Below are 14,770 nucleotides of genomic sequence, written 5' to 3'. Positions count from 1 at the left end.
TCACACTTGAAAAGTTCCCGGTTCAAGCCTGTGCAGAAACATTATTTATCAAACAAAAACTTGTCTGCAATAAAAACTGTTTTGGATACATTGTTGAATGAGCAATGCACATTTAAAACCAGTCTCCTCCAATACAGATTGTGTAAAATCAGATCGGGGATAAAACTTCATCAAGGATTAAAGTTTCATGAGTTATTAAAGTTCACTTTTTGAAGTTTTGACTGTCCCTGTCAGCATTTCATTCATTCTGTGAAACAATGCGATCGGTTTACAACAGCAGATCTAAGCTGCATTTGAAACCACAAACAACTCATTAATTATGCGCTTTTCCCTAGTTCCAGAGCTCAGAGGGTTATTGTCCATCCCTGGGATACAAGCTACCTCGGACCCAGGCCAAAGCTCCCCGTACACCGAGCACAGGCTCAGGAAAACCCCGGGGGAGAGGTTATCCCGGTCACTGGGCCTACCAGCAGCCCTGAACAAGCGCCCGGTCTGAAACTTTCCAGAGTAATAACTTGTATCTGGAACATCTAACAGTAAGGACGGCCGAGCGGTCTGAGGCGCTGCTTTCAATATTTGATTAAATTATCAATTCTCCCTCAGTTCGCATTTTTATCATTGTGCAAAAGAAGATCATGGGTTCATTAATGATATTGACCCACGAAAGCAATATAAAAGTTTAATGAAAAGTAATCGCCCAACGTGGGGCTCAAACCCACGACCCTGAGATTAAGAGTCCGATGCTCTACCGACTGAGCTAGCCGGGCTTCTCAACATTTACTCTGTCAATCCCCTTCAGAATATTGTCCGTTTCAATGAGATCACCTCTCATTTTTCTGAACTCCAGAGAGTATCGGCATATTCTACACAATCTCTCACCATAGGACAGTCCTCTCATCCCAGGAATCAATCTGTTGAACCTCCGTTGTACCACCTCCAAGGCAAGTGTATTCTTCCTCAGATAAGGAGACCAAAACTGTGCGCAGTACTCCAGGTGTGGTCTCACCAGGGCCCTGCACAATTGGAGCAAGATTTCCTTACTCTTGCACTATGGGCGGAATATTAGGTGCTATGGTCTGAATATCCTGATTTTCTGCTGATTCTACGGTTGTATAAAAAGTTATTAAAATTCGACAGTCACTCGGCAAACATATTTGTATTTCCTTCAGTGTGCAACACTGATGGATGGATTAATGATGATTGAAACAATTATTCAGTATTTCACAGACTTGAATTATATTTGTCAGCTTGCTCTGTAAAAATGCTTTCCCTAACCAGGAATCAAACCCAGACCATGGCAGTGAGAACACCAAATACTAACCACTAGACTACCAGGGAACACTGCTTGCAGCCTCTGCGATAGCTTTAAATATAATCAGCTTACAATCACAGCTGAGAATTGTGCGGTGACACGGGGTGTAACTGGATTTGCTGGGAGCAGCGTGGAGGCCCCGACCTGCGTGAGAACACCAGCGGCAGGTCGGGGCCATAAAAGGAGCGGTGAGCGGCGGCCTGGGGGCAGCGTGGTGGTGTACCACGGCAAGGTACAGCGCGAGCTGGTGAATGAGGGCGACGGCAGCGAAGAGTGACGTCATGAAAGTCCAGTTCGGTGATTGGAGCGTTGGCAGGTTTAGCAGGAGCAGCGAGAGACTGTGGAGGGATGTGATCGGGGCCCAGGGGTGGTGTGCGTTCAGGGCCAGGGGCCCAGGGGCAGCACGGGCCAGCCCACACTGCGATATGTGTGGGCACTGGGTCCGTGCAGCAGAGCTGGTCTCCAGTCGTCTTGGATAACCCTTGCCACTGGACCAAGACCTCGCTCTGTCAAGCCCGTGTGATGGCTGGGGTGCAACGGCCACCACACGTTAAAAAATCCACGCACAGGCATCGTCCACCCTTCAACATGCAGTTCGGGACCTGGAATATTAGGTCCATCATTGAAACACCTGTGAACTCATCCTTTTTTGGCGTGGAAGCAAGTCATCCTCGCTTCGAGGGACTGCCTATGATGATGCGAACTGGATTTGCTGCAGTCCGCGGGCAGCAGGTAATGAAAACGGGCGTGAGAGGGTGAGTGACAGGTGGGCACTGCTTCTGATGCTGTCTGACCCACGGTGGGAGTGGCCGGCGATTTTAAAGCCCTTTCATTGCACCAATGCAGGGTAAATGAAACTGTGTTTCAGGAACCTTCATGCATACAAATATGGGCACTCTGCACTGTAGACCTCGTGGTGTAACGGTCGTGTGTCTGACTCCAGATCAGAAGGCTGCGTGTTTATATCACGTCGGGGTCACTGTACTTTTCCATATTGTTCTTCCGGAATTGAGATTTTCTTTGCTGCATCACAATTTACTTTCCCACCCATCTTTGTACCATCAGCAAACTTGGCTCCATTACACTGGGTCCCTGTATCCCTGGGATAGGGGAGGGACGACGCACCGGAGAAGTGTGAGCTTGTGGACCGGAGAAGTTGCAGCTGCTGGAGCTGTGCTTTTTATCGGGGAGGGACGGGGGGAGAGCCCGCCGAGCGACCGGAGAAGCTGACAAGCTGCTGTGCTTTTCATCGGGTTTGACACTGTTTAAAAATTGCAGAGTGCCAAGTTTTCTCTCCCTACTGCCCATGCGCGAAGGTGCCGGCAGTGTTTTCGGCGCAGGCATTTGGCTCCACCCCCCACTTCACCATCGACACCACGCCAGGACTCCGGGGACTGTACACAGCGGCCAGGATGGGGCGAGTTTTTCCCCGCGCCGTTTCCAGCGCGCAAAGTCGGTGCGCTTGAGGTCAGTGCGCCGACAAAACTGCTTGGGGAAAATGTAGCCCGTGAAGAGTAAGGAGTACACTGAAGGTAATACAAATATGTTTGCCGAGCAACTGTCAAATTTTAATAACTTTTTATACAACCATCGAATCAGCAAAAAACAGGGCACTCGGCCCATAGTACCTAATATATAGCCCACAGTACAAGAGTAAGGAAGTCTTGCTACAATTGTACAGGGCCCTGGTGAGATGAGGAGAAACTTCTTCACTCAGAGAGTTGTTCACCTGTGGAATTCTCTGTCGCAGAGTTGTTGATGCCAGTTTGTTAGATATATTCAAGAGGGAGTTGGATGTGGCCCTTATAGCTAAAGGGATCAAGGGGTATGGAGAGAAAGCAGGAAAGGGGTACTGAGCTGAATGATCATCCATGATCTTATTGAATGGTGATGCAGGCTCGAAGGGCCGAATGGCCTACTCCTGCATCTATTTTCTATGTTTCGATGTTTCTCTGTCCTGCTACTGCTTCTTAATAATGGATTCCAACATTTGCCCAACCACAGATGTTCGGCGAACTGGTCTATAGTTTCCTGCTTTTTGTCTGCCTCCTTTTTTAAATAGGGGCATTACATTTGCAGTTTTCCAATCTGCTGGGTCCTCCCTAGACTCCAGCGAGTGCATGTCCACAGATCCCTGAAAGTAGCAGGCCAGGTAGCTAAGGTGGTTGAGAAGAAATATGGAATGATTGCCTTTATTAACCGAGGCATCAAATACAAGAGATGGGGTCGGTGGGGCAGGTTAGGTCACAGCTAGAGTACTGCGTGCAGTTCTGGTCGCCATATTACAGGAAGGACATGATTGCACTGAAGATGGTGCAGAGGAGATTTACGAGGATGTTGCCGGGAGTGGAGAATCTTCGCCATGAGGACAGATTAGAAAGGCTGGATTTGTTTTCCATGGAACAGAGACTGAGGGGAGACCTCATTGAGGTGAATAAAATAATGAGGGTCCAAGATTTAGTGGATAGAAAGGACCTATTTCACTTAGCAGAGGGGTCAACAACAAGGAGGCATAAATTTAAAGTAATTGGTCGAAAGTTTAGAGGGGATATTTCTTCACGCAGAGGGTTGTGGGGGTCTGGAACTCACTGCCTGAAAGGGTGGTAGAGGCAGAAACCCTCACCACATTTAAAAAGTGCTTGGATGTGCACCTGAAGTGCTGTAACCTGCAGGGTTATGGACCTAGAGCTGGAAAGTGGGATTAGGCTGGAGAGCCTCCAGTTGGCCGGCGCAGACACGATGGACCGAAATGGCCTCCTTCTGTGCTGCAAACTTCTTTGATTCTATGAACTCATTTGCAAAGAGTTGAGGTGCGTGTGAAGTGATTTGGGCACATCTTTCCTCACATGACAACATTTCAAAGGTACTGAACGGCTGCACAGCGCTTTGAGGCGTCATGAGTTACTGACAGACGCTGCAGAAATCCAAGTCCTTCTTTGCAAAATTTCAATGCAATCTCAAGGCTGGTCTGGGATTTGAAGCCAGGATCTTTCTGCAAATTTCAAGTAACAACCACAAAGCAAGAATCATACCCCTAGACCAACAAACCACCTGCTTAGCAAATGTGGAGATAAGATGTAACCATTATTGAAGCATTTTTAGTGTGTGTTGCTGTTCTTGATCGGAGGAGCACATGAGACGGAATCAGTAACTTTGCCTTTTCGACATGTCTTCTGAAGCGCCGCACGGTCCCACTCCTGCAGTCAATGAGCTGTTGGGACGTTAATGTATCCATCATCATCATCATCATAGGCGGTCCCTCGAAACGAGGATGACTTGCTTCCACGCCGAAAAAGGATGAGTTCACAGGCGTTTCAATGAATGACCCGAACGACATCCCAAAGGGTGAAAGATGCCTGTGCGTGCATTTTTTAAACGTGTGGTGGCCGTTGCACCCCAGCCATCACACGGGCTTGACAGAGCGAGGTCTTGGTCCAGTGACAAGGGTTAATGAAGACGACAGGCGACCAGCTCTGCTGCACGGACCTAGTGCACACATATCGCAGTGTGGGCTGGCCCGTGCTAACCCTGGGCCCCTGGACCCAAACTCATGCCTCCGCTGGGCCCCGATCACATCCCTCCACAGTCTCTCACCGCTCCTTCGCCCCGATCTCGCCGCTCCTGCTGTATCTGCCCACGCTCCAATCCCCGACCTGGACCTTGATGACGTCACACTTCGCTGCCGCCACCCTCCTGCACCAGCTCGCGCTGCTCCCTGGATTAGTCTCCCGGGACCTCCAAGCTGCTCCCAGGGCCGCTCGCCGTTCCTTTTATGGCCCGGACCTGCCGCTGGTGTTCTCCCGTTAGTGTATCCAGGCTGTGGGTGGCCACCCCGAGCGCAGTAGAGGGGTTTCTGCATTAGTTCTGGGTGGGGACAGTATCCTTCCCCTTCTCTCTTCCTCTTGTCTGTATCCCTGTGCTTTTAATTCTCTATTTATTCCCCCTGTCTCAGTTAGGAAAGACATTAGCTTGGATGATGTGGAATCTATATGGGTAGAGCTGCAGAACACCAAAGGGCAAAAAACGTTAGTAGGAGTTGTGTACAGACCTCCAAACAGTAATAGGGATGTTGGGGAGGGCATCAAACAGGAAATTAGGGGTGCATGCAATAAAGGTGCAGCAGTTATAATGGGTGACTTTAATATGCACATAGATTGGGCTAGCCAAACTGGAAGCAATACGGTGGAGGAGGATTTCCTGGAGTGCATAAGGGATGGTTTTCTAGACCAATATGTTGAGGAACCAACTAGGGGGGAGGCCATCTTAGACTGGGTGTTGTGTAATGAGAGAGGATTAATTAGCAATCTCATTGTGCGAGGCCCCTTGGGGAAGAGTGACCATAATATGGTGGAATTCTGCATTAGGATGGAGAATGAAACAGTAATTTCAGAGACCATGGTCCAGAACTTAAAGAAGGGTAACTTTGAAGGTATGAGGCGTGAATTGGCTAGGATAGATTGGCGAATGATACTTAGGGGGTTGACTGTGGATGGGCAATGGCAGACATTTAGAGACCGCATGGATGAAGTACAACAATTGTACATTCCTGTCTGGCGTAAAAATAAAAAGGGGAAGGTGGCTCAACCGTGGCTATCTAGGGAAATCAGGGATAGTATTAAAGCCAAGGAAGTGGCATACAAATTTGCCAGAAATAGCAGCGAACCTGGGGACTGGGAGAAATTTAGAACTCAGCAGAGGAGGACAAAGGGTTTGATTAGGACAGGGAAAATGGAGTACGAGAAGAAGCTTGCAGGGAACATTAAGGCGGATTGCAAAAGTTTCTATAGGTATGTAAAGAGAAAAAGGTTGGTGAAGACAAACGTAGGTCCCCTGCAGTCAGAATCAGGGGAAGTCATAACGGGGAACAAAGAAATGGCGGATCAATTGAACAAGTACTTTGGTTCGGTATTCACTAAGGAGGATACAAACAACCTTCCGGATATAAAAGGGGTCAGAGGGTCTAGTAAGGAAGAGGAACTGAGGGAAATCTTTATTAGTCGGGAAATTGTGTTGGGGAAATTGATGGGATTGAAGGCCGATAAATCCCCAGGGCCTGATGGACTGCATCCTAGAGTACTTAAGGAGGTGGCCTTGGAAATAGCGGATGCATTGACAGTCATTTTCCAACATTCCATTGACTCTGGATCAGTTCCTATGGAGTGGAGGGTAGCCAATGTAACCCCACTTTTTAAAAAAGGAGGGAGAGAGAAAACAGGGAATTATAGACCGGTCAGCCTGACCTCAGTAGTGGGTAAAGTGATGGAATCAATTATTAAGGATGTCATAGCAGTGCATCTGGAAAATGGTGACATGATAGGTCCAAGTCAGCATGGATTTGTGAAAGGGAAATCATGCTTGACAAATCTTCTGGAATTTTTTGAGGATGTTTCCAGTAAAGTGGACAAGGGAGAACCAGTTGATGTGGTATATTTGGACTTTCAGAAGGCTTTCGACAAGGTCCCACACAAGAGATTAATGTGCAAAGTTAAAGCACATGGGATTGGGGGTAGTGTGCTGACGTGGATTGAGAACTGGTTGTCAGACAGGAAGCAAAGAGTAGGAGTAAACGGGTACTTTTCAGAATGGCAGGCAGTGACTAGTGGAGTGCCGCAAGGTTCTGTGCTGGGGCCGCAGCTGTTTACATTGTACATTAATGATTTAGACGAGGGGATTAAATGCAGTATCTCCAAATTTGCGGATGATACTAAGTTGGGTGGCAGTGTGAGCTGCGAGGAGGATGCTATTAGGCTGCAGAGTGACTTGGATAGGTTAGGTGAGTGGGCAAATGCATGGCAGATGAAGTATAATGTGGATAAATGTGAGGTTATCCACTTTGGTGGTAAAAACAGAGAGACAGACTATTATCTGAATGGTGACAGATTAGGAAAAGGGAAGGTGCAACGAGACCTGGGTGTCATGGTACATCAGTCATTGAAGGTTGGCATGCAGGTACAGCAGGCGGTTAAGAAAGCAAATGGCATGTTGGCCTTCATAGCGAGGGGATTTGAATACAGTGGCAGGGAGGTGTTGCTACAGTTGTACAGGGCCTTGGTGAGGCCACACCTGGTGTATTGTGTACAGTTTTGGTCTCCTAACTTGAGGAAGGACATTCTTGCTATTGAGGGAGTGCAGCGAAGGTTCACCAGACTGATTCCCGGGATGGCGGGACTGACCTATCAAGAAAGATTGGATCAATTGGGATTGTATTCACTGGAGTTCAGACGAATGAGAGGGGACCTCATAGAAACGTTTAAAATTCTGACGGGTTTAGACAGGTTAGATGCAGAAAGAATGTTCCCAATGTTGGGGAAGTCCAGAACCAGGGGTCACAGTCTGAGGATAAGGGGTAAGCCATTTAGGACCGAGATGAGGAGAAACTTCTTCACCCAGAGAGTGGTGAACCTGTGGAATTCTCTACCACAGAAAGTAGTTGAGGCCAATTCACTAAATATATTCAAAAGGGAGTTAGATGAAGTCCTTACTACTCGGGGGATCAAGGGTTATGGCGAGAAAGCAGGAAGGGGGTACTGAAGTTTCATGTTCAGCCATGAACTCATTGAATGGCGGTGCAGGCTAGAAGGGCTGAATGGCCTGCTCCTGTACCTATTTTCTATGTTTCTATGTTTCTATGTTTCTAGTGTTTTAAAGGGAACAAAAGATGAAATGGGTGTCACTGTGGAACAATTTCTCTCACTCAAAGATAGACGCATTACCGTTGCGCCATTAGTTCGAGGCAGCGAGCCGTTGATATTCAGGTTCATATATAAATATATATAAATATATCTATATGTCTCATAACTGTTCCCTGGTGGTCGAGGGATTAAGATCCGGCGCACTAAACTGGTTTCAATTCTCGATCAATTCATCGCATAAAAATAATTGAGGTCTGTGAGACGATTAATGATTGCTGTAATCACCATGAATACCAATACTTTCTGCGATAGACCGAGCTTACAGACTATCTGGCTTCTCCTGCCCTTTGCTGGGCACGTGTTCGGGGTTTAATTTAGTAAACTGGGCGAGTTCGCTGATCGCGGGGAGACGGTAGGAGCCTCTGTGACCCCACTGTGAGGATGTGGAAGTGAACACGGTGGCTGGGTGATCCGTGACATTTCTGTAAAGGGCAGCGGAGGAGAAGGATTGAGAGCTTTCAGTGTGGGACAGAAGTTGTTTAAGGTGAGCCAACACATTCCCGATCAGCACAGAGGGAGCTCACTGGTCAGCTCCCCTCTGTTGGGGCTTTTGTGCCAGAGGTTTCTGTAGTGTAGTGGTTATCACATTTGCTTTATGCGTGAAAAGTACCCGGTTTGATTCTGGGTAGAAACATTATGTTTAAACTTGCTACAAGGGAACAAACGGAGGAGAGTTTAGTCTCCTGGAAAATGCTGCCTGACCTGCTGAGATTTCCAGCATTTGCTCTTTTTATTTGCTATTTATTCTCCTGGTAGAAAGGCTCCCTTATTCCTGAATTGCTCTTTATTTAACCAATAAATAGATAACTTTCAGTGAGAGAAAACGGATCCACCGGGGACCTTTCGTGTGTGAGGCTAACGTGATATCCGCCACACTGCAGCCCATCAAAGGGCGAGAAACCACTGAATATAAAGGATGAGCTCACAAATATCAGGGTCAGTGCAGTCTGATCAACGTCAAACCCTCCTTTCTTATTCAGCAGAGGCATGAACGGGACTCAGACGCCACAAAGTTTAATTAAAGACACAAATACAAGTAACACTTCCAAATCTTTTCACTGTAAAATTCTTTCACTTTATTTGAAATCCTACTGCGTTGAATCTGAAAATGATCACCATGGGATTTTATCTTCGCTGCTGATTCTAATTTCTCTGCACGGAAGGAATAACCGGTGCTGTTAAATTTGACAAAAGTTGCCACAGATTCCTGGTGACATCGGCAATACAGTGTGTAAAATGGGTTAACATGCTGACGAACAGAAGAACAAAACAAATAGGAGCAGGAGTCGATCATACGCCCCTCGAGCCTGCTCCGCCATTTAATAGGATCATGGCCGATGTGGTCATGGACTCAGGTCCACTTCCCTGCCCGCTCCGCAAAGCACAGGACAAATGATTGAAGTATCGACTGTCCCTCAGTTAGCATTTCTTTCATTGTGCAAAAGAAGGTGACGTGTTAATTAATGATGCTTTTCCATGAACGCAACACAAAAGTTGAAGAAAAAAACATACGGTGACTGGCAGGTGAGCGTTGCTTCTGACACCCGGTGGGAATGGGCGGGGATTTTGAAGCCCCTTGTGTTGTGAAAGCTTCATATAGAGGAACATCTCACAATCATTGTGTAGGCCTCGTGGCACAACGGCAGCGCGTCTGACTCCAGATCAGAAGGTTGCGTGTTCAAATCACGTCGGGGTCACTGTTCTTTCAGAATTAATATTTTCTTTGCTGTTTGGCAATAACCAGACCCTTGTTCCAAGGTCTGTCTCATTGTTTCCCCAGTGTCAGGCAGAGATACGCCTGCTGCCCTCATTTAATTCATGTGCCAGGACACAAAAGTTCAAAATCAACTTGCAGGTGGCCAAACACACCGCCGAGCGGTCTCAGGTGCTGTGATTAGATCGCAGTTTTCTCTGGAGGTGTGGGTTTGAATTCAACTTCTGACATTTCTTGTTTTTAATCATAAAGCGAAACTCATTGTTTGACAGCACGACCAACTCCTTAAAACTGGGATTCAGCAGTTCACCTGCTCGCTTAACATTTCCGTCTGACCTGGTGCTGAAAGTGGAGATGTTTCCGCAGTGTCGCGGTTAACACGTTCACCTCACACGCGAAAGCTCACCAGACGGGAATATTTTCTGTAGCTTTCTCCTCATGCATGCTCAGGGGCGAGTTTGTTCTCCTGTGAAAAGTTCATAAGATGATAAGCATGTAAGAATTAGGGGCCGGAATAGGCCATTCGGCCCCTCGAGCCTGGTCCACCATTCAAGAAGATCCTGGCAGTTCCTCGACAGCAAGTTTAAACATCTGGGGCGGAGCCAACAGGCGACTGTCTGCAATCAGTGAGAGAACGGTATGTTTGGCAGAAGCCTGGCGAGCTCAGTCAGTGAAATATAAGACTTTTAATCTCAGGGTCGTGGTTTCGACACCAACATTGGACATTTACATTTTTCATAGAATTATAGAATGATAGAAGTTTGCAGCACATAAGGAGGGCATTTTGGCCCATCACTTCCACCCCGGCCAACAAGAGGCAATCCAGCTTCATCCCACTTTCCAGCTCTGGGTCCATAACCCTGCAGGTTACGGCAATTCAGGTGCACATCCAAATACTTTTTACATGTGGTATCTGCCTCCGCCATTCTTTCAGGCAGCGAGTTCCTGACCGTCACAAACCTCTGCATGAAGAATTTTACCTTCAAATCCTCTTTAAACCTTCTACCAATTACTTTAAATATATGCCCCCTGGTTGTTGACCCCTCTGCTATCCACTATATCTCGGCCCCTCATAATTTTATACATCTCAATGTTGTCTCCCCTCAGCCTCCTCTGTTCCAATGAAAACAAACCCAGCCGATCCAAACTGTCCTCATAGCTAAAATTCTCCACGCCTGGCAACATCCTCGTAAATCTCCTCTGTACCCTCTCGTACAATCACATAATTCCTGTAATACAGTGACCAGAACTACATGCAATACTGCAGCTGTGGCCGAACCAGTGTTTTATACATTTCAAGCATAACCAACCTGCTCTTCTATCCCATGCCTCAGCCAATAAAGGTAAGCATTCCGTGCGCCTTCTTACCCACCTTATCCAACTGGCCTGCTACCTTCAGGGATCTGTGGACATGCACTCCAAGGTCCCTTTGTTCTTCCACACTTCTCAATGTCCAACCATTTAATGTGTGTTTCTTTCCTTGTTTTCCCTCCCCAAATGCAGAGCCTCACACTTCTCTGGATTAAATTAGTATCACCTGAAAACGTTTTAATCATACCTCCTATATTTAAGTTTAGATCATTGATGTTGCCACTAAAAGACAGGGACCTAGCACTGAGCCCTGTGGAACCCCACTGGAAACATCCTTCCAGTCCCAAACACTCCCTTCAAACATTATCCTTTGCTTCCTTCCTCTGAGCCAATTTTGGATCCAACTTGCCACTTTGCCCTGGATCCCATGGGCTTTTACTTTCGTGACCAGTCTTCCATGTGGGAACTTGGCGAAAGCTTTGCTAAAATCCTTATACACTACATCAAACGCACTGCCCTCATCGATCCTGTTGGTTACCTCCTCAAAAAATTCAATCAAGTGATTCAGACAAGACCTTCCCTGAACAAACCCATGCTGACTATCCGTGATTAACCCATGTCTTTCTAAATGCAGAAATTAAATCATTGATAAATTTTATCCTGCTTTCACGGGAAAGCACCATTAATTAACTGATGATCTTTGTTGTGTATGTATAAAATAAGTATACATCCTGTACACTCAATGTACAGTTACATAAGACCACTGGATGTATCTTCACACTGTACACACACTATGCTTGTACCACCAGAGGGTGCAACTGGTGGAGACCTCGGGGTCACCTGTACACAACAGGTAACCAGGTATAAAAGGGAGCTCACAGTACTGTACCCTCACTCAGGAGCTGCAATAAGTGGACGAAGGTCACCACAGTTCAAGTGCAATACCTGACCTCGTGGAGTCATTACTAGAGTGCTTACAAACACAATAACTGGTGACGAGAATACGAATTTCCATGTGACAATGGCTAACCTTGGCACGCTTGAACAATTCGCCGATGGGGAAGATTGGGAGGCCTTTGTGGAAAGGCTCGAACACTTCTTTATTGCGAATGACGTGGGGGGAGACGACCCGACATCGCTGGCTGATAAGTGCTTAGCTATCCTGCTCAGCAGTTGTGGGCCCACCGTCTATGGCCTTGTCAGGGACCTGCTAGTCCCAGAGAAGACAATAACATATGTGGAGCTCGTAACGCTGATACAGGAACAGCTCAAACCTATAGAGAGCATCCTCACAGCCAGACACCGGTTCTCTCCCCACCGGTGGATCCGAAGGCCAGGAAATCGCAAAATATGTTGCAGACCTGAGACGATTGGCTGCACCATGTGATTTTAGCGATCACCTCACCGAAGTACTAAGGGACATCTTTGTTACTGGAATCGGTCACGAGGGCCTTCTCCACAGGCTGCTCTCTGCGGACACCACGGTCACCCTGCAGAAGGCAATTAACGTGAGCCAGGCGTTCATGATCTCGGCCTGCGATTCCAAGTGGATGTCTCACCCCCAGAACTCTAACCCAGCAAGTACTGTGAACCGAAAGGTGCCTTTTAGAGGCAGGGCTGCTGCTAGCAGTCTCTCTCAGGGAAGAGAGAACAGAACACCGAGTCCCACAATCCTGAATCCGCCACATGGGGCCAACCGGCCAACCCCATGCTGGCGCTGTGGAGGAAATCACAGGGCCCACCAGTGCCACTATAAAGACTATACTTGCAAAGGCTGTAACATGAAGGGCCACCTGCAGCGAATATGCAAGAGAAATCGTACTCACCGAGTCGATGAAGAGTTGGCCGATCATCCGGACTCCAGCGACGATGAGGTGTACGGAGTGTTTACCTGCACCACCGAGAGTTCCCCGTTGAAAATGGAAGTTAAAATCAATGATGTTCCAGTCACGATGGATGTGGACATAGGGGCGAGCCAGTCACTGATGAATCAGGCGGCCTTTGAGAAACTCTGGGACAATCCAATCGAACGACCTAAAATGATCCCGATCGAAGTGAAACTGCTCACCTGCACAAACGATACATCCCAGTCGTTGGCAGCGTGGATGTCCAGGTGTCCCATGGCGGCGAGATGCACAGGTTACCTTTGTGGATCATTGCTGGTGATGGTCCAAAGCTATTAGGAAGAAGGTGGATGAAAAAGATCAATTGGAGCTGGGAAAAGCTCCAACCTCCAGCGATCGTCATCCCTCATGGCCCCGAAGTTGGATCCAGCACAACACCTGAAAAACCAACCTCCCAACTCGACTGTGAGGCGACGACACAGACCGGTCAACCCAACGGCGAGATGATCCAGCCCAAACGACTCGACCTCACCTTCCAGGCTCCAGTGGCAGGACTCCAGAGAAGAAAATTCACGCAGAAGGTAACTTCCTGTCATCCGTGGCAGAACCTGGGGAGAAAAGGATCACCGCAGCCTACCTCATGGAGAGAAAGAAGATTGCGTCCGAACCACGAGGTGAAGGGCCTGAAGTCAAGATGGCGGCAGCCAAACCACAAGGGAGCAACGCGTGATGCCGAGCGGCGAACAGGATTGGGGTAAAGATTGCAAGACCCTCTTAAAGGAGACCGGCAACCCATCACAATTAAAGGGACAGTTCCACTCTTTATACAGCGATGATGGTGATAAATATGTAAAAGATGTAACTGACAATTTCAAGTTTGTAAATGTAACTAAGCATGATAAGTCAGGCGATTGCGGTCAGAACCAAAGTATTGTGAGAGTCAACGAAGTGATGACGTGCGATGCTGGGATTTACAAGCATGCCGACAAAACCAAGGGCAACCTCCCGTCAGCACCCAGGTCCAGCGATCATGTAGCCTGCCCCTCCGGGACCAATGTGATACCCCAGGGAGTGTGGGCACACACAGAGGGAGCATACCAGCCGCAGGGCCAGTGATCAGCGGACGGCAAAGGCACCACGACCAGTACCCTGCCCCCTATCGGCTCCACCTCTCTGGCCACCAGGGCCAGTACTGGGAGCGAGCGGATAGCACCCTCCTGCCCTCCCAACGGGACCTGGGACGACCAGGCTCCCACTATCGCTGAAGAGCAGCAGGGAGACACTGCAGCCTTCAAAGGAGGACAGGGAGGCCACACACTCCTGTGGCTCTGCCCATCACGAGGCAACGGCAAAGGCTCTGAGACTCAGCCAGGTGAGCGATCTGAGCCCACCCAGCTGGCAGGGGACGCAGCTCCGTAATCAGACAACCTGGACACAGTCTGGTCACTCTGGAACTAGTGTCCTCACCCACCTGCACCTACACAACCCAGGGGCAAGGCGGTGATACCACGTATGTACCTTACCTGTAAAATGTACTTGTTCCACTACTGTAGAACCCAAACAGTGATGCAACTAATCCGATGTTTTTTTGTTCTTTCTGTCTGTACAGGTCTGCACATGCAGGTGTTGAGCCACTCACATGGTCTATGTATGGGGGGGCTGAATGGATGTATGTAGCCATGGACACACATGGATCACACCCAGAACCCACACAACCCTCACTGCAACCTCCAACCATCCACTGCTGAACATTTCCCAATGTCGTGGCAATAAGGACTTGGGGGTCCACAGGGAGAGAACCAAGCCAAAGCATAGACAAGGTGCAAGGGCTTTGGGTCTCGGGCCAGAGCACACAATGCAAAGGCCAGTGGCACAAGACTTAGGGGAGAGTGATGTT

General features: G+C 48.2%; 2 non-coding genes across 2 annotated transcripts; one reads left to right on the top strand and one right to left on the bottom strand.

The window, feature by feature from the left end:
* Nucleotides 1-694: 694 nt before the first annotated feature.
* trnak-cuu (transfer RNA lysine (anticodon CUU)) lies at nucleotides 695-767 on the bottom strand. The gene has a single exon. It is a non-coding gene; the product is annotated as a tRNA-Lys (tRNA).
* Nucleotides 768-9,629: 8,862 nt separating this feature from the next.
* Nucleotides 9,630-9,701, top strand: trnaw-cca (transfer RNA tryptophan (anticodon CCA)). Its single transcript has one exon. It is a non-coding gene; the product is annotated as a tRNA-Trp (tRNA).
* The last annotated feature ends 5,069 nt before the right edge of the window (nucleotides 9,702-14,770 follow it).

The sequence above is a fragment of the Pristiophorus japonicus genome, unplaced genomic scaffold (assembly GCF_044704955.1).
Source record: "Pristiophorus japonicus isolate sPriJap1 unplaced genomic scaffold, sPriJap1.hap1 HAP1_SCAFFOLD_112, whole genome shotgun sequence".
Classification (NCBI taxonomy): domain Eukaryota; kingdom Metazoa; phylum Chordata; class Chondrichthyes; family Pristiophoridae; genus Pristiophorus; species Pristiophorus japonicus.
The sequence above is the reverse complement of the archived record's forward strand: the minus strand, read 5'-3'. Positions and strand labels throughout refer to the sequence as shown.